Raw genomic sequence first — 18,889 nt, 5'->3', positions numbered from 1 at the left:
ATTTGCATATATTTAACTCCAATAGTAAAGAAAAACCATTAGGTATAACTATACCATAACTATAACATTACAAGATGCAGATATAACATTCCATGTTTAACCCTGCTATTTTGTGGAATAATAATTAATAATTTAAAAAATCGTGCACGTGAGAACACGGTCAGTATAAGAAATAAGAGAAGCAGTAAATCGCCACGAACACAAATTACGCACCACAACTGTCAACTGTCTTGAGTTATGATCTTCGACATTCAGGTTTACACGCAAAAAGACGCTTGTTGAACATTTTCAAGCTGTATGAATCTATTGGAATAACACATTATTATGTTATTATAATCCAACAATGAACAAAAAAAATGAATATAACAGCTTCGAAAAAAAAAATATCAAACACGAAACGTTTCGACCTCAAAGCCCTTCTTCAGCCTATAACAGAAAAAAATAAATAAATAAAAAACACGGGTTTTGAGCTACCAGAATTATTTTTTTTAAGCTGTTATATTAATTCGTGTACATTACTTGTAAAAGTCCACAGCTTTTCGTATCTTGGACACTTTGAATATAATATCATAATCCACTGCTGATCGAATTCATTCATTTTCTTTTCTTTTTAAATGGCAATGTAGGTTAATCCTCTATCTACAATCTGGGTTAGTGGTGACGAAAATAAGTCCTTTTTTCCCCCTTCTCTTTCGATAAAATCTGGAGCAGCGTTTATCGATAATTTTCATTTCACTGTCTACAGCAGGCTGCAGTTGTGGTGACGTTTGCATTCTATGTCAGCGGGTTTTCGTGTCAGACCAAGTTACCGCCGAAATTCAAGACCCGATGAATGTCATAACTTGGGGGATTTTTACTCCACAATATTGTCTAAATGCATAGTTAGTTATGTTGACATTACCGAGTAGCTATTTGGAGTGGAACAACAAACAAAAGGGCTGAAGCCTGAAAACACCGCCTTGAGGGGATCCGGTGAAGAAGTAGAAGGGAAAAGGGTGAGGGTGACTTGAGGAAGGGGTGGGTGGCAGGAAAAAATAGAAGAAGTAAAAGGGTGGGTTGGTTGAAAGGGGTGTGTAAGGACATTGAGGGGCGGGGACATGGGAAGGGGGGGGGGGGTACAGGAAGACGAAGATCCATGTTATCAAATGAGATTTGGAGGGAACAGGTAACATTAATTTAAATTGAGGAAATTATTATAATCTGGTAGGCGTTACGGATTTTTGGATAAAGAAAAAGCAGGAGTTAAAAGTATAGAGGGAGCGAAGGAATTAGTAAGAGAGAGGTTCCATTATGTGACCCACCGTCTCTAAACAGTATGATGTCGGATTGCGCATGACACTTTAAATTTGATAACCAATTAAATTTATAAAATCAAAGTTAAAATAAATAATTATGTCTTTACTAAACAGATGAGTTGTTTTGTTTGTATTGTTAATTTTTGGTGGCCTTATTTTTTGTTTTTGTTTTTGTTTTTTGTGGGGGTTTTTTTTATCAAACTTTTAAAAAAAAATATTTTTCTCATTCTACAACATTTATGCGGAGCAATACCACCTAATTTGCTCAAACCGCTTTACAATGGGTCTCCAGCTAGGACTTCATATATAGATGTCGCTGGTCTCCAGCCAACAGCAACATTTAACATGCAGGATGAGACATGATGCCATTTAGATGATAATATTGCATTTTTTTTTTCAGACAGATACAACTCTGTTAACGGTCATTTACTCATTTTACAGCTGAGTTCGGAGAAAGAATGTGAGTAAAGAGTGTTTTTCCAAGGACTAAACTATGCGCCGCTTATAGCAGGACTCAAACCCTGGATGTTCCGGTCCCAAGACGAGTGCAATACGACTAGATAACATATTATTTTCTTACTATTTTGATTTAAACTCGATTTAAAATTTCGATAAGTAACATTGAAAATTGAAGGTGAAAAAAGTTGGGTTTTTTTTCTAAATTCTTGCCGTTTTCCTTCTTTTTTTTTTTTTTTTTTTTTTTTTTTTTGTTGATAAGAAAGAATAGGGATGTTAAGTCATGCATGAACGTTATTTAAAATGGGCGGGGTGGGGTGGGATGAATAAAGGAAGAGGAAGTTTGTGGTGGGAGGGAATGAGTCTACGCCATAACGATCTCAATCTATGAAGCGCCTACCGTGTAGATCTAATGAGTGTGGGCTTAGAAAAATATTATTTTATGGAATATGGTGTTTATGAGTGAGTGTATTTTAATGCCAGTTTGTTTCTGTGTGTGTGTGTGTTCTGTGTGTGTGTGTGTGTGTGAGCGCGCGCGAATGTGTGTTTGTAATGGGAGGTGGAATATCTAAATGTATGAATTGTTGGTATGAGAGATAATGGGGGGGGGGGTATGTGTATCCGTGAGTGTGTGTCTTTTGCATGTGTATGCTTGTGTTTGTGTGAGTGTGTGTTTGTGTCTGTTGTGTTTATCTGGGAGGGGGGAGGGTGAGTGGGTGAGTGGGTGAAAAATATAGAGATATTGAAATAGATAGGTGACAGAGAAGACAAAGAATGGGGGAGGAGTTGCGTGTTCAATGAGAGAGTGATGGAAAAGAGAGAGAGAGAGAGAGAGAGAGAAAGAGAGAGAGAGAGAGAGAGAGAGAGAGAGAGAGAGAGAGAGAGAGAGAGAGAGGAATGTCAGCTAGGATCACGATTCTTGACTTATATTTTTTGTTTTGTTTGTTTGTTTTATATTTTAAGGGTGGGGGGGGGGGGGCGGGGGCGGGGATTTTTTGAAACTGTTTTATTTTATTTTTATTTTTTTTGTATGTGTATATTAATTAAGTATGTAACTTCAATGTGCACTCAATTACGTGCTTCAGAAAGTTATTAGAGTAAAAGAAAACCAAATTAAATGGCCACGGTAAACTTAACTTCAGTAAACTTACAAAACGACATTTTAAAATTTTGGCCAAGTAAAACTAATTCACATCATATTATATCGATCGATTAAGATAAACCCTAATAATTTGTCAAACGTTATTTAGCTTGAGACTTCAAACGTGTCCCTTTGTATGAATAAAATTATTGTCAAGCTGAAGATCATTTGAATAAGTTGATATGCCTGTGCTAAAAGTTGTTGGGGATAAATGTAAAAAGTTGATATTTGTGTGCACCGCAGGAAAATGTGCGCCAATTTTAAGCTTCCATGTTTGTCAATGAGTTTGGATTGTCAATTTGGCGTTTTAAATGCCAAAACGCAAGATATCCTATTTTTCGAATCATGGCAGCGTGATATAAAATTAAAATATATTTCCAATTCCATTTAATTTGCGTTTGAGCAGAAAAAAAGTGATAGCTGGAAAAGATAGACAGAGAGAAAGGTAGATAGTCAGCTAGACAGACGGATGGAGAGACAGAAAGACAGACAGAACAATATATAAAGAATAGATAGATCGACTGATTGATTGATAGTGATAGGTAAAGGTAAGCAGATAGGTCTAGAGGTAGGTAGACAGACAGGTAGATACAGTACATAAATAGATTAATAGATAAATAGGTGGTTGGTAGGTAAATAGGGTAGATGGATAGATGAATGGATGGATGGATAGATAAATAGGTGGATTAATATAAATGGAACAAACGAATGTGATTGTTGATTAAGTTAGCTTTGAAAGGGCGAGTAAATCATGCATAAATCTAAAGTAAGTAAAAAGAATTAATGAACAGAACTTACGTGTAATGTGAAGTCCAAAAGTAGAGTCCGTCGCAATCATAGCAGAAAGAGTCTCACAATTTCTATGAAAATAATATTAGGGAACCAATGGTTTCAACTCGCATCTTCATAAGACGGTTTTGAATGTGACATTTGGAAATGAGGCAATTATTGCACAAACAAATCCATTTAAGATTGCACAAGAAAAAAAGGAAAAAGAAAATAAAGAAAAGAACAATGAAATGTTTTGTGATATATTTTCATTAGAATTGTACGCAGGCCTCGGTTGGCTCGTGTGAAAATCTCTTTGGCAACATTATAGATATGTGACCAATCGTCTCAAAACGGTATCATGTCAGGGTTAATTAAACAAAAGTATTGAATATAATAATAATAATAATAATAATAATAATAATAATAATAATAATAATAATAATAATAATAATAATAATAATAATAATGATGATGATAATAATAATAATCATAATAATGAGAAGAAGAAGAAGAAGAAGAAGAAGAAGAAGAAGAAGAAGAAGAAGAAGAAGAAGAAGAAGAAGAAGAAGAAGAAGAAGAAGAAGAAGACGACGACGAAGAAGAAGAAGACGACGACGACGACGAAGAAGAAGAAGAAGAAGAAGAAGAAGAAGAAGAAGAAGAAGAAGAAGAAGAAGAAGAAGAAGAAGAAGAAGAAGAAGACGACGACGAAGAAGAAAGAAGAAGAAGAAGAAGAAGAAGAAGAAGAAGAAGAAGAAGAAGAAGAAGAAGAAGAAGAAGAAGAAGAAGAAGAAGAAGAAGAAGAAGAGGAAGAAGAAGAAAGAAGTATAAACTTAACCAGTAACTTTTAATTGAAATAAATGCTTTGATCAAGTAGAATGAGTATTGATTGTTCAACTTCAAAGAATTTAGATTCCTTAATTTTCATTATTTCGACTTTTACTTGAAACTCAATTTTCTTTATCTATCTAAATTTATTTCCATATAAAACCATTTTGAGACGGCTAGTCAAATATGGTAATATTGCTTACCTCTCCCTCTCTGTCCTGATGTCTCTCATCCAGCGGCATTTATACAGTATAAGATGTCCTAGCTCTCATCAGGTTCATCATCAAGACTGCTTCTTTTACTCACACAACACACCCTTTTATAATGGTTGAGATTGCATGGCTGGCCATGATGGGAACTAACCCTGAGACCACCAGCACAACGGCCATCCCCCCAACTTGTCACAACGGATGTTACCGTATTGTCAACTCAACTGACACAAAGCCATCCATTAGATTTTTTATGAATTGCTTAAATCGCCTGACCTCCAATGTCAATATTTCCCTAAATATAAATAAGACTTGGCAATAAAACAGGAGGAGAACGGGATTATAATAAGGTTCTAACAGTGTAAAATGATAGCACAACTAAAAACTTTAACAACTCTTCCTCGTTTCCCCCCGTCCATACTGTAAATATTATGGCATCGACCCCCCTAGGGAAAGACAGAGAGAAAGAAGTAGAGGAAAAAAAAAGCCTCAGACTTTGAAATTTGATTCCGGATCTCAGACAGATACTGCTGTGGTCAATTTTCCCATTCAGAGTGGACGCGTGGGGGTGGTTATGTTCTTGGCAGGACAAAGGGTGCTCACCTGACCAACACAAATAGGGTGGGAGGATGGACGAACCCAAGAGGGTAAGGGGTTAAGGTGAGAAAATTGGTAAATGGACATTATAAATCGGACAGGTGAAAACGAAGTGCCCGACCTTATGCCCCTACGGCACGTGTCTAGTTGCTATATTATGTTATGCTGTTGTGGTATAGGAAGTGCTGGGTGAGGATTTATTTGTTACTAGACGTCTAATAATGTATTGAATGAATGAATGACTGAATGAATGAATGGATAGATGGACGAATGAATTGATTAATAAATGAATAAATGTTTCACTGACTGAATGAATGAATGAAATGAATGAATGAAGGGTTTAAACAAATGAAAGAAATTTTAAAAAATGGAATAAATGCCTGAATGAATGAATGAGCAAACAAAATGAATGACTGAATTAATTAATTAATGAAAGAGTACCCTCAGTTTCTTTTCCTATTCCAGTTCAACCAACAAGAAAGTTTGCTTTGATTTTTTTTTTTTTTAAGGAAGTGATCTAGACACCACATTTACACGGATTTACCAAACATACGCTAAACAAAGTGTCATTTATTTTCACAGCAGGCCATGTTTCCATTATATACAGGGCCAATCGCACGTAAAGTGTTCTTTTTGTACCAACACTCTTACAATATCCGTCACTACCTATATTCTTTGACACCTGAGTCGAGTTGGGTAATGTGAGCAAAGTGCCTTACTCAATAACATAACATCGGGACAATGATTTTCAACTATCACTGCCACCCATTCCGCCACTGATCACACTTAACTTTGCTTGACTTTTGTGACAAGATAAGACACCGTACCGCCCAGTCACCAAGCCAAAGTAGCATTGTAGCTAATTTTGAGTTTTCGAGTCCAGATAATTTTGACCAAAAGCGGGCTTTGTCCCCAGAACAGAAAAAAGGAGGAGCCCAGCTCCTCTCCATTTTTTGTGATCCCCATGGACCATATCTACGGGCAAATCAAATAATTTAATTTGATTGGAAACGAGTTACCAATAGTTACCGCCGCCGCCCGTGGACTGTGTAGAAATTAAAAACATAAAAGAGATGGTAATTTATTAGGGTGATTGGAGGGTTTCCCTATTGTACTGGTAGTTGATAGTTTGTATTGGCGGCACATTAATCCTGTATGCATGACCAGTTCGTTTTGGGTTGAGTGAAATTAATATCGTATTGGAGAAGGAACAATTTCAATGTTCGAACTGCCCAGGTCTTGGTTGGTTTGATATAGGGGTTCTTTGTGAGTTTGAATTTCTCTTCCCCGCCTCCCTTCTCCATCACTCTATCCTTCCCCCCCCCCCCCCAGCCCCCCCCCCCCCCTCCTTTCTCTCTCTCTCTCTCTCTCTCTCTCTCTCTCTCTCTCTCTCTCTCTCTCTCTCTCTCTCTCTATCTCTCTCTCTCTCTCTCTCTCTTTCTCTCCACTATCTGTGTATCTGTTTCTCCTCTATGTGGCCAAAATGAAAAAAATAATTACTATGTGTGTATGTGTGTTTGTTTGTCTGTGTGTGTATATATATATATATATATATATATATATATATATATATATATATATATTATATATATATGTGTGTGTGTGTGTGTGTGTGTGTGTGGATGGGTGGATGGTAAACTATCAGTCGTATCACACTCCCAATTAATATCAGTTTTTTGGGGGTTTTTTGCCCTTAATATCCCCAATCACCTCACCCCACAGCCACCCACTCAGTCAGTCAACCCCCCCCCCCTCCCACCCCCCTTCCCTAAACAACAACAACAACAAAACAGCTGTTGTCCTGACGAGGCGGCTGGGCGGCTACATACGTCGTCTGTCCATAGAATCAAGCAGGCAGCATACATCACATTATACAACTTGGTAACAAAGAGAGAAAAGGGCCTGTCGATTACTGTCTCTGTCTACTGTCTACTACATACTACTGTGTCGTCTACCCCAGCTGTGACCAACCATATTATACAGGCCCCAGCGAGACTTAGCCTATACCGTTGGAAACACGTCGAGGCTGTGGTAACAGCATTGCCCCATTTTGCCCACACATTACATACAACAGCAGCAGCAGTCAACATAAAGAGAACGGAATAAATAAAATTTAAAGAGTTCAATCAGGCGGTGAATAGATAAATATAAAAAAAGAAAATTTAAAAAGAAATTGGAATAGCAATAAATTTTAATGACCAAAACTATCGATTTTGTTAATATGATAATATTATAGCCTGTGTCCGCGGCACGTTGGGAACAAAATGAATGTTACTCACAATCACAAATGGTGCGCGTTCGTAGTTGTGTAGACAGGTTTAACCAAGCTATAACTTTTACAGACAATTGTTACACTTGTGTCCCAGATCGTTTGATTAAATGTCATCAATCCAGCAATGAACGCCAGATACAATAGATTTTTTTAAAATAATCTACTTTATTTATTTTTTTCTTTTCTTTCTTTTTTTTTTGTTTTGTTTTGTTTTGTTTTGTTTTGCTTTTTTTTTTTGTTCTTCTTAATTTAAATTGAGTTAGTAAACTATGAACTGGCATTCACTTTTATTAGTGATTTAACATTGTTGTAATGGACATTACTGTTTTGAGTTGGTTTGAAAGTTATTTCCATTACAACGATGAGCAACGTCATGACAATTTGGGTTCAATAGACCTTTACAAAAGTACAAGATGAGGATCAGTTTAATAAATTGATATTATTGAAGGACGAGTTTTCTGGCCAAAATTTTAAATACGCGTTTCTTTTGGGGTTTTTTTTTTTTTCATAATGCGATAGTATAGGTCTAATGAATATAGTTTTTTAAAACAATGCTGTTTATTTTATATTTATGATTATTTATTTTTATTTTTATTGTCTTTTAAATTTAAATAAGGACAATTAATTTGGAATAGTTTGGCTCGGCAGAAGAGGCGGTATTTTACCTGGCATTTAATTATTTTCTGTTTGAATCGATATGTTTTAAAACAATTCTATCTACTTTATCATAATTTTATAGCCATTTAAACAATGTTCTGTTTTCTGGGGGTTTTTTTTGTTTGTTTTTATTTTGTTTTGTTTTGTTTGGGAGGAGGGAATTTGTTGTTGTTTTTTGTTTCCTTTTTTATTTTGTTTGTTTTGTTTTTTTTGTTTTTTGTTGTTGTTTTTTTGTTTTTTTTTTTGGCGGGGGGGGGGGGGTTTATTATTTTCTTTTGTTTTTTGTAGGTTTGTTTGTTTTTTGGTTCTTTTCTTTTTTTTTCTTTTTTTTTTTGGGGGGGGGGGGTGAAGTGAACTGGTGACCCGCATATTTAATATATATCATTTTCTGCTTTCATTCCCTACTTCTTCGTTTTTTTGCTTGTTCGTTTTTTTTCTGTTTTTTTTTTTAATTTATTTTAAAGGGCATTTTTACATAATTTTATGTCATGAATATGTCGTAAGCTGTTGCAATGCGGAATGCGCATTGTTTCTAATTGAATATTATTATTATGTTAATTTATAACTCGTGCGTGGTGTGTACCAGTCTGTGTGTGCATCACGCCTTTAACAATTAACACACAAAAGCAGGCAGAAGTCCTGTGTATTTCAAGTGTGGAATATTATAATAAGTATTGTATTATGTGGCCCTTCGCCTCCACCTGGTGTCACATGGGAAGGTGAGGGGGGAGGGGGGGGGGGGGGGGTTGTGAAGCAAGTTTCTATAAAAGTGAGCTTTACCTTAAAATTGGAAGAAATTTAAATGCGAAAAAGGTAATTTTTTTGGATTTTTTTTTACATATAGCGCAATATCCACTAAACGAGCTCAAAGGGCATTACAATTCAGTATAACAAATTTTGTAAACGAACAATTTATTGGTGGAAAAAAAGGGTGGGGGGGGGGGGCGTATAAGAAGGAGTATTTATTACAAATAACTTTATACATGAAAAACATAACTATTATTTAAAATGATGATGTATGACTAACTTTGTTACTGGTAAAGTTATTGGAAGAGAGAGGAATATTTATCATTGCTAATTTTGTTAATGATAAGTTTAGGGCAAGGGAAATACTAACTTTGTAAGCAATCTATTATAGGGTATTAATCATAAGTAACAATAACATGAATTGGGGGGAGGGAGTATTCATTATAACTGACGTTGTAAATGAACAATATACCCTCAGCCAAATTAATTGAATAATGCTCAAACGTCAACAGTCATAACATTTTCTTATTCTTTTATTGTTACTCGATTTATGAGCATTTTCAAACTAATTATCATCATCATCATCATCATCATCATCATCATCATCATCATCATCATCATCATCATCATCATCATCATCATCATCATCATAATTTTTGCACGCAAAAAGACCTCAGTTGAGCATCTATAATTAATGATCCACATAATATAAATCTATGGTGTGTGTTCATTATCTTCACATAAAGAGACGTAAATGACCTGCAAATTCATTGGAAATCAATAAGGTATATATAAAAAAGAATACTTCCTCCTCCATACTACTTTCTTATCACCATAGACGCCTAACAGATCATTAAAGGCTCCACCGTTGTCCTTATTGATTCATGTTGATATATAGGCTATTATTTGTCTTCTAAGATGAGCTTAATATAAAATGTAACAGCAATGGTAGCGATTTTGATTCTCACTTTATGAAATAACTCTTTTTTTCTCTTTTTTTTTCCTATTTTTTTTTTTTTAGATTGACGAAATTGTGTTTATGATATACCGTAAGAGTCAAAAATTAACTCCATAAGTTTCACATTTACGATTATAAGTTCAATTTCCAACGCCAGTTAATCCCAACATATCACCGTTTTGAGAAAACTGGTCACATTTAATGTGTGCATTTGTGTCAAAACAGGAGCAGGAGGAGCAGGAGGAGGAGGACAAGAAAAAAGATGAGAGAGTTTGGAATAGGAGGAGGAGGAGGAGGAGGGGGAGGAGGAGGAGGAGGAGGAGGAGGAGGACAAGAAAAAAGATGAGAGAGTTTGGAAGAGGAGGAGGAGGAGGAGGAGGAGGAAAATAACAAGAAAAATGATGAGAGAGTTGGAAAAGAAAGAGGAGGAGGAGGAGGAGGAGGAGGAGGAGGAGGAGGAGGAGGAGGAGGAGGAGGAGAACAAGAAAAAGAAGAGATAGTTGGAGGGGAGGGGTGGTGGAGGAGGAGAAGGAGGAAGAGGAGGAAGAGAACAAGAAAAAAGAAGAGATAGTTGGAGGGGAGGTGTGGTGGATGAGGAGGAGGAGGAGGAATAGGAACAAGAAGAATGCAAAAAGAAGTAGAAGAAGAGGAGGAGGACAAAAAACAATATGACAGAGTTGGAAGAAGAGAAGGAGGAGGAGAATGAGGATAAGGAGGAGAGGAGCAAGAAAAAAAGAAAAAGAAGAAGAAGAGGAGAAGGAGGAAGAGAAAGATGGGAAGGAGGAGGAGGAGGAGGAGGAGGAAAGAGGAAATGGGGACAGGGATGAGGGCTGCATGGAGGAGAACAGGAGGAGGAGGGGGTAGGAGGAGGAGGAGTAGGGAGAGGAGGAGGAGGAGGAGGAGGAGGAGGAGGAGGAGGAGGAGAACAAACAATTACAGAACCCACTATCCCTAGGCGATATATCTACGAGAAATTTTATCTCTATTTGAGTATTATGTGTTCGGTAAAATTCGACAGTCCATACTTTAACACTGATACTATAATTAAATATAATAATAAATAAGAAATAATAATAACTAATATTATAATAATACGGACTATTTGAACTTTGAACTCCACTAACTTGACTTGTACTAATCATCAATAAATTAATACTAAGCAATGAACACGATTGTTTGTAGAATTTTTATGATTGCACTACACACTGAAAGACATAAGATATTATTGTATATATGCATATTCCCTTTGTTCTGAGTTGCAAACAATAGTGTGTTATTATTTCTTAATTGATGATTATGCTATAAAATCGGATTCAACGTTACGGGTTTAACTTGCGAAATTTCACTATCATTGTTGTTGCTACAAAATATGTTGAAGGGATTCCCAATATTAAATATTTCAATTCACCAAGCTAATTAATGGAAACAGAAAGTCTCTCTCTCTCTCTCTCTCTCTCTCTCTCTCTCTCTCTCTCTCTCTCTCTCTCTCTCTCTCTCTCTCTCTCTCTCTCTCTCTCTCTCCCTCTATCTCTCTATCTATCTATCTATCTCCCCCCCTCCCTCCCTCCTTCCCCCTCTATTTCACTATTTCTCTCATTCACGTTTTCTTCTTCTTCCCCCCCCCCCCCCACACACACACACACACACACGTACACACACACACATCTCTTTTCCTATTTTCTACAATCATATTGTGTTAAAACTATAATTTCATACAAATAAACCTCAACACAATAAAGAACTAGACGTCTATTTAAAGCAACGATGATTTACAAATGTGTGTTAAAATAAAATGAAAGAAAATTTGCTCTTTTACCACAGAAAAAAAAAGATTTTAAAAAAGAATTTTTTTAAAAAATAGTTTAAAACACGGTTGTAAAATTGAAACAGGGAATATAACATATTCTTAACACTGAGTGCTCGCTATCCTAGACAAATTGTGTTTTAAAAGAAAAAATGATAATACTGTTATGAGAAAGAAAAAAAAAAGATTTTAAATGACGTGCCTTGAGGAACACACAGACACACTCACACACAAAACACATACAAACGCACAAACACACACATACTCACATGTAGAACACCTAATTAAACACGCGAACACACACATACACACACATACACATACACACGTACACATAGACATACACAAATACACTGAGTACACACTCACGCACAAACACAAACACACAAAAATAAGAACAGCGATTTTTAGATTGTGTCCTGGTTTAGCATTTCCTGTTTATTGTTCCAATCCAGGCTAAGTTATTCAAGAGAGAAGCGACATTATTTCTAAGAAACGACTCCTCTTTTAAAGAGTGCTTCCTTCCTTTCATTGGGTATGTATGCATGACAAGAGCTAGCTACATTATGATCGGGGTTTGAGATTTAAACCACCCATAAAAGAGAAAACCTTTACAATGTTGTAATAATGTTGATTTGAGAGATAGAGTTGTGGGCTGTAATGAGGTAAGCGAATGAGTTTAGAGGGAGTGAAAGAGAAGGAGGAAGGGGGATAGGATAGGGAGAGAGAGAGAGAGAGAGAGAGAGAGAGAGAGAGAGAGAGAGAGAGAGAGAGAGAGAGGGGGGGGCAGGTGTGGTTGGAAGAGGACAGTCATCAATAAAGAGGACGTGCATTGCTGATCACAATTTTTGCTTCTTCCTGCGTTCCCCGTCGATAACGATGAAATAAAGTACTAAGGCTACAGGAAACTGATGGTGGTGGGGGGGGGGGGGGGGGGGGGGGGGGGGTGGCGGGTTTATGGATATGCAGGTATCTGGATGCATTGATTGATGTAGACATATATGAAAATTGATAAATAGATTGACGGAAAAAAAGAAATGTTTATTCTGAAAATACCAAAGTGAAAAATAAGGGACCAGGCACTGGTGTAAAATAAAATAGAAAAAATTGAAGAGGAATGTAAAAACCTGTGTCATTGTCGCTGTTTCTTTCACTCCTTTTAGCTTTTAAAGTATTTTGATAAATTTGGAATCATCTTAATAAAGTAAGAGTTCAAGTGAGAATTTTCTGGCCCAATTTCTTTTTCAATTGATTTTTTTTTTTACCTGGCCTTTTATAGTTTAAAAATGCGTTTTGCACGGAGGAGTCCCACAATGTCAGTCTTGTTCAAACATTGGAACAGTGCACAGATAATAAACACAATCAGTTGTTTAGGCGGGATAGATCTCACACCGGATATCCTCTGTCTGGAACTTTATAACATGACACCTGTAATAAAGGAGACCACAGCCCTGCAATGGCCATTACTCCCCCCCCCCCCCCCCACCCCCAACGCACACACACTCCCACACCAAATGTACACATACTGACGTACTGACAAATCATTTTTTGTTTTAAATAGCCAGAAATGTTATACGCTTCAAAGATTTCATTAATTCGAAATATCTCAATTAGAATGATTCTCAATCAAACTTGCGACTGAAAAGAAATAAAAGAATTGTTTTTTTTTTTTTAGAAAGAGGTCTCGAATTTTGATTTTTTAAAATTCTATCCATAGTTTTGAGGTTTCTGGCCAAAATTTAATATATTATTGCCAGAGTACTCCAGACAGTTTGTTTATGACTTTGTCATTTTTATACAATCAGAAATTTTTATAAACCAGTTAACTGCCATAAGACACGTATTTTTTTTTTTAATCTCCAGAAAACTCGCTCTTAAATTATCGATCGATCTAAAAGACTCTGATCTTAGCAAAAACTCTCAAGCCTGGAACCTCTCGATTTTAATTGGTTGAAAACGTGTGATACGAAATATAAGGACCTTCGAAGGCTTGGATTAACTGTGTGTGTGTGTGTGTGTGTGTGTGTGTGTGTTTGTGAGTGGATCTTTGTTTAGAGTGAGCAAAGAAACAGAGATATATACAGAGAAAGAGCGATGGAGATAGGTGGGAAGGGGGGGGGGGGCGAAGAGATAGTAAAATCCCCCCCCCCCCTTTTCCGCCCAGCTGGTGAGAACATTTTTCAAACCTAAGACTTATGACTCGATTCCATATCGATCGATTGAAATGATCCCCAACAAAATATTCAACCTGAGACTTTTAAACTCTCAGGTTTAATCATATCTTGACAAATTAGGGGATTATTTCAGCCATCAACATCATGTTAACATTTTCAGGGCAAAATATGAATTAGCATGATTTTGTAAGTTATACGTGAGTTTTTGAGTCGATGTTTTTAGCCAAATAATAAAAATAATAATAATAATAATAATAATAATAATATAATAATAATAATAATAATAATAATAATAATAATAATAATAATAATAATAAACAACAATAATATATAATAATAATAATAATAATAATAATAATAATAATAATAATGATAATAATGATAATAATAATAATAATAATAATAATAATAATAATAATAATAATAATAATAATAATAATAATAATAATAATAATAATCAATTAGTTAATTTAATTAATTAATTAACTAAGTAAAAGCTCAACGTTCATAAGATTTTCTTTTATATTTAATATCATAACAATCCATACACAATCTTCGTAAGAAATTCATACTAAAGAACAGCAAGCCTTCCGAATGGTAGCTCAGGTAGACCACTCGCTTCACATGCAAAGGGACCGAGATCGATACCGAGTAAAGTCGAGATCTGGGTATGTTAGAACTGGTGGAAAGTACATTGCGATAGAGTAGCGTCCTAACCAAGGGATATGAATCAATTGCTTTTCTATTTCACGCTATAGAATCGGGATAAATTCCGTCTTTATGGGCCAAATTGCTCTGAACGACATTTTATTAAACTGGCGTTCAAATATAAATGCATTCGTTTAGGAGAATAAAATGTATAATATTCACTGGGTTTTTTTATTTATCTAATTATATATATATATATATATATATATATATATATATATATATATATAATTTGAACATATATTTAGCTACACGGTGGGTCACAAGAAATCTAGCAAGTACTCACCCTTTTCGTCTTATCTTGATTGTGTCAACAAAAATCTTGTGGACCCATACTGAAATGTTGCATATTTCTTGTGTACTTTCTGGTTTATTCATTCATTGCTCGTTGATTTTTTAAAACTCGAAGGTTGGTTTCTCTCACAGTTGATCTTATATACACTGCATTGCAAGTCTTTTCTCCTATTAAAAAAAAAAACATAATGTGTCTAAATACACACTCCACCTTGTGCTTTTTACACTTTCTCCAACTTGAAATTACGAGAAATATTATTAGACACTGTTGTATTCGAATAATATTGTTAATTCGTTTTAAGGTGAATGAAACACAATTTTGAAATGAATTCTGTGGTATCTCGATAACAGGATACTATCACACTGTAGACTAAGTCGTTTTCTAGAAGCTGTGGACTGTAGGACACAAATTTCTAAAGTTCACAAACATCATTGCACCAGCCAGCTAACTGAACGAAGAGTAAAAAGTCTTGTGAGTGATTAAATATAATATATTATTATAATATTAATAGAAATACAATATTGAACTTGTTCCTTTTTGCGGCACGTGTGACAACGGAGCCTGGATGGAGACTAATGACTGGCCCGTTGCTAGCTCCCCACGTTTATATAGGAAAAAAGGCCTTTATCTCGCCGCTGGTTTACCTACCACAGCAGCTGTTCACCGCATACATAATAACGCTATGCATATTATAATATTGATGAGACTTTTACATTTTGGTATAATTTATAATATTATTATATATCCACGCTCAACTGTCCTATCTTCCTTCCATTGGTCAATTAGATAGATGAAGTGGTACCGGTGCGATGATGAATTATTCATTATTCATTTAATTATTTGAAGTATCATTATCGTCCCCCCCCCCCCAATTCCACCTTCCTCCCCTTATCTCGCAGTAACATCGAAATAAAGCGCACATTTTCCGCTAGGAACACATTAGCTTATTATTTCTGATGAGCACTGATGATAAAGCGTGTATTTTCTGTTTAAGTGAATTTTTTAAAAACCTTCTTCAGTCATAAAAAAAGAAAGAAAACAAAAAACAAAAAAAACAAAAACAAAAAAACACAAACGATAGACTAGGTCCTAAAAAAAGAGCAGAAAGCAATTTATACGGATTGGTAAAGCCTGTGTCACACTATAGAAACCAGGATAAACTCTGCTCCATGTGCCTAATGGTTCCGAGGAACTACTTCTTTTTTTCTTGACACAATGTATATATATATATATATATATATATATATATATATATATATATATATATATATATATATATATAGGGAAGCGATGTGGCCGAGTGGTTAAGGCTGTGACCGGGAAGGACACGGGTTCGAGCCTCGCTTTAGGCACTTTCGTTTCTTTCCTTGAGCAATATTATTAACCCCCAATTTGCTGACTTGGACAACGTGGGTGATTCCTGTTGACATCAGACATCTTGTTTGATGAGTTATCTATATTCTTTCGTGGAATGCCCAGGCGAAGATATCTTATGATTTCGTGGCGAAAAAGGCATAATTTTTTTTAATTGTTAATATATATATATATATATATATATATATATATATATATATATATATATATATATATATATATCAAAATAAAGGAAGCAAAAATAACTTATAAAAGATACAACACCAAATAAACGTCGTTTACTTTGTTTTGTATCTTTTATCAAAGTCACTTTTAACCCCCCCCCCCCCCCCTTTATTTTACTATGCAGTTTATTGACTCATTTCGGCTTCTCTAGGTTTTGGTAAAGATATATATATATATATATATATATATATATATATATATATATATATATATATATATATATATATATGATCTATCGCCCAAAACTGTATAAGTCTATGAATCGGACGACGATGTATAGATAGAATGCGCTTGGCCAAGGAGTTCACAACATTGCCATCCGGAAGTATAACGGACCAACACACAAACTCTGTGTAACCGTGAACTTTTATAGTCTGGTTAATACAGTTTAGTGAGAACAACTCACAAACGCGGATGGCAAAAACAATAACAAAGGCCCGAGTGACGTCATCTGCATACTATATATATATATAAATATATATATATATATATATATATATATATATATATATATATATATATATATATATATATATATATATAGTAACAAATAAGGGAGCAGGCTAATTTTAAGACGAGACATGATGCCTATTGTCCACGACCAGGTACTCATTTTGCACCTGAGTACGGTGAGATTTATTGCCAAGAAATCAACGATGAGCCGCTCAATGTGGGGCTCATACCCTGGAACCTACGGCCCGAAGGCCAGTGTCATACCATTGGACCACATAACCGCAATTATTTTTATTCTCCTCAACAAACTAAAATTTAGACCAACAGTTTTCTTGGCAATTTTAAATAAATAAATAAATAAAATAAAATTCTCTTTTTCATCCCTTAGGCGAGATTTGTCTCTTGGGTCTATTCCAAGGGAAGACTGGAATAACCCAGGCGTCAGCCGCAGTACAGCGCCGCAAATTGAACTAAGGCGAGGTGACTTGCTCAAGGCCACACAGCGCAGCAGCGGGTGATCGAACTGGATACCTTTCGGGTAGGAAGCAAAGACCGTACCGCTGAGCCACGCTGCCTCCAAACATTTTTAATAGTTTTTTTCTTAACTGAAATACTATCGTTTTGAAGTGACAGGTAACACATTGTGATTTGGTAATGGTGTATCACAGATTGGCAATATAAATGACAATTGTCACATATTTTCCTGTAACGGGATACTGCACCATTCGCAACCATTATTGAACACGACTCAATACCATTAATTAACACTGTACTGTAAATGTGTTGAACGTATCTGTTTACTCACCATATCTGCACGCCAGATCAATCGTACCAACAAACAAAATCGTGTGTAACATTAATAATTAAACGTTTGTAATCTGCTTGAAAGAATTTTATTTAGTTAGAACTTATCACCCGACCTACTTTTTTTTAAAAAGTCATTCAGAGCCATAGGTCCATGAAGCCCGTAGTTTACCCCGGTTTCTCTAGCGTGAAACGGACACTGGCGATTGCTTGCTATCCTTTGGATAAGACGCTGGTCTATCAAAAAGTACTTTCCGCCAGATCTATTAGACACAGCAACCCAATCACTGCTGGGTGGACAGGGGGGGTCAGAAAAAACTCTCGACTGGGGGATCGATCTCGGTCCCTTTGCTTGTGAAGCGAGTGCTCTACCAACTGAGCTATCCGGACCCCCACCCCCCCCCCCCCCCCCGACCTATTTACTTATAATATAGTTATCCTCATTGAGCCCGGGGGGGGGGGGGGGGAAGGGGTGGTGCATAAGACATCTATCACCCAACTACCGGTCTAAAAAACAGGAAAATAAACAAAGACCTGAGCGACGTTGTTCATTATAAATTATTATAATTTTTGATTTCAGACCACCAGTTGAGTGATAAGTTTTAACTCAATTTATAAACCAGACTATTGATGCTATGCGGTTTGGTAAAATACTCACAACATCCACCAAACTATGTGCAACCTTGAACGTTTATAGAAAGAAGGAAATTGATGTCTTTCACCCCTTTGTTATTGTTTTTGTTTTGTTTAGTTTGTTTTTTAAAGAATTTGTTTTTTTTGTTTTTTTTTTGGTTTTTTGTTGGGGGGGGGGGGTGCCAGCCTTTTTTTTTTTTGAGTAGTTCTCGCTAAATTCAACAATTAGACTATAGATAGTATGCGCTTGGCTAAGAAGCTCATAACATTGCCATCCGGAAGTATAACGGACCAACACACAAAACTGTGTGTATCCATGAACGTTTATAGTCGGGTTAATACAGTTCAGTGAGCATTACTCATAAACGCGGATGGCAAAAAACAATAACAAAGACCTGAGTGACGTCATCTGCATACTATCTATAAACGTTGAAGGTTACAAAAAATAGTATTATGTTAGTACATTATATCCGGCTGGCGTATGTTAT

At 35.8% G+C, this 18,889-nt stretch overlaps 1 long non-coding RNA gene across 1 annotated transcript in view; it reads right to left on the bottom strand.

Moving 5' to 3' along the window:
- Window positions 1–18,889, bottom strand: part of LOC144965822 (uncharacterized) — a 76,857-nt gene that overhangs the window by 12,863 nt on the left and 45,105 nt on the right. Inside the window, exon 3 of the long non-coding RNA XR_013644108.1 lies at window positions 14,904–15,079. This is a non-coding gene — a long non-coding RNA (uncharacterized LOC144965822). The remainder of the gene's footprint in view (window positions 1–14,903; window positions 15,080–18,889) is intronic.

The sequence above is a fragment of the Berghia stephanieae genome, chromosome 2, assembly GCF_034508935.2.
Source record: "Berghia stephanieae isolate SIO BIC M18660-M18661 chromosome 2, UCSD_Bste_1.3, whole genome shotgun sequence".
Taxonomy (NCBI): domain Eukaryota; kingdom Metazoa; phylum Mollusca; class Gastropoda; order Nudibranchia; family Aeolidiidae; genus Berghia; species Berghia stephanieae.
The sequence above is the reverse complement of the archived record's forward strand: the minus strand, read 5'-3'. Positions and strand labels throughout refer to the sequence as shown.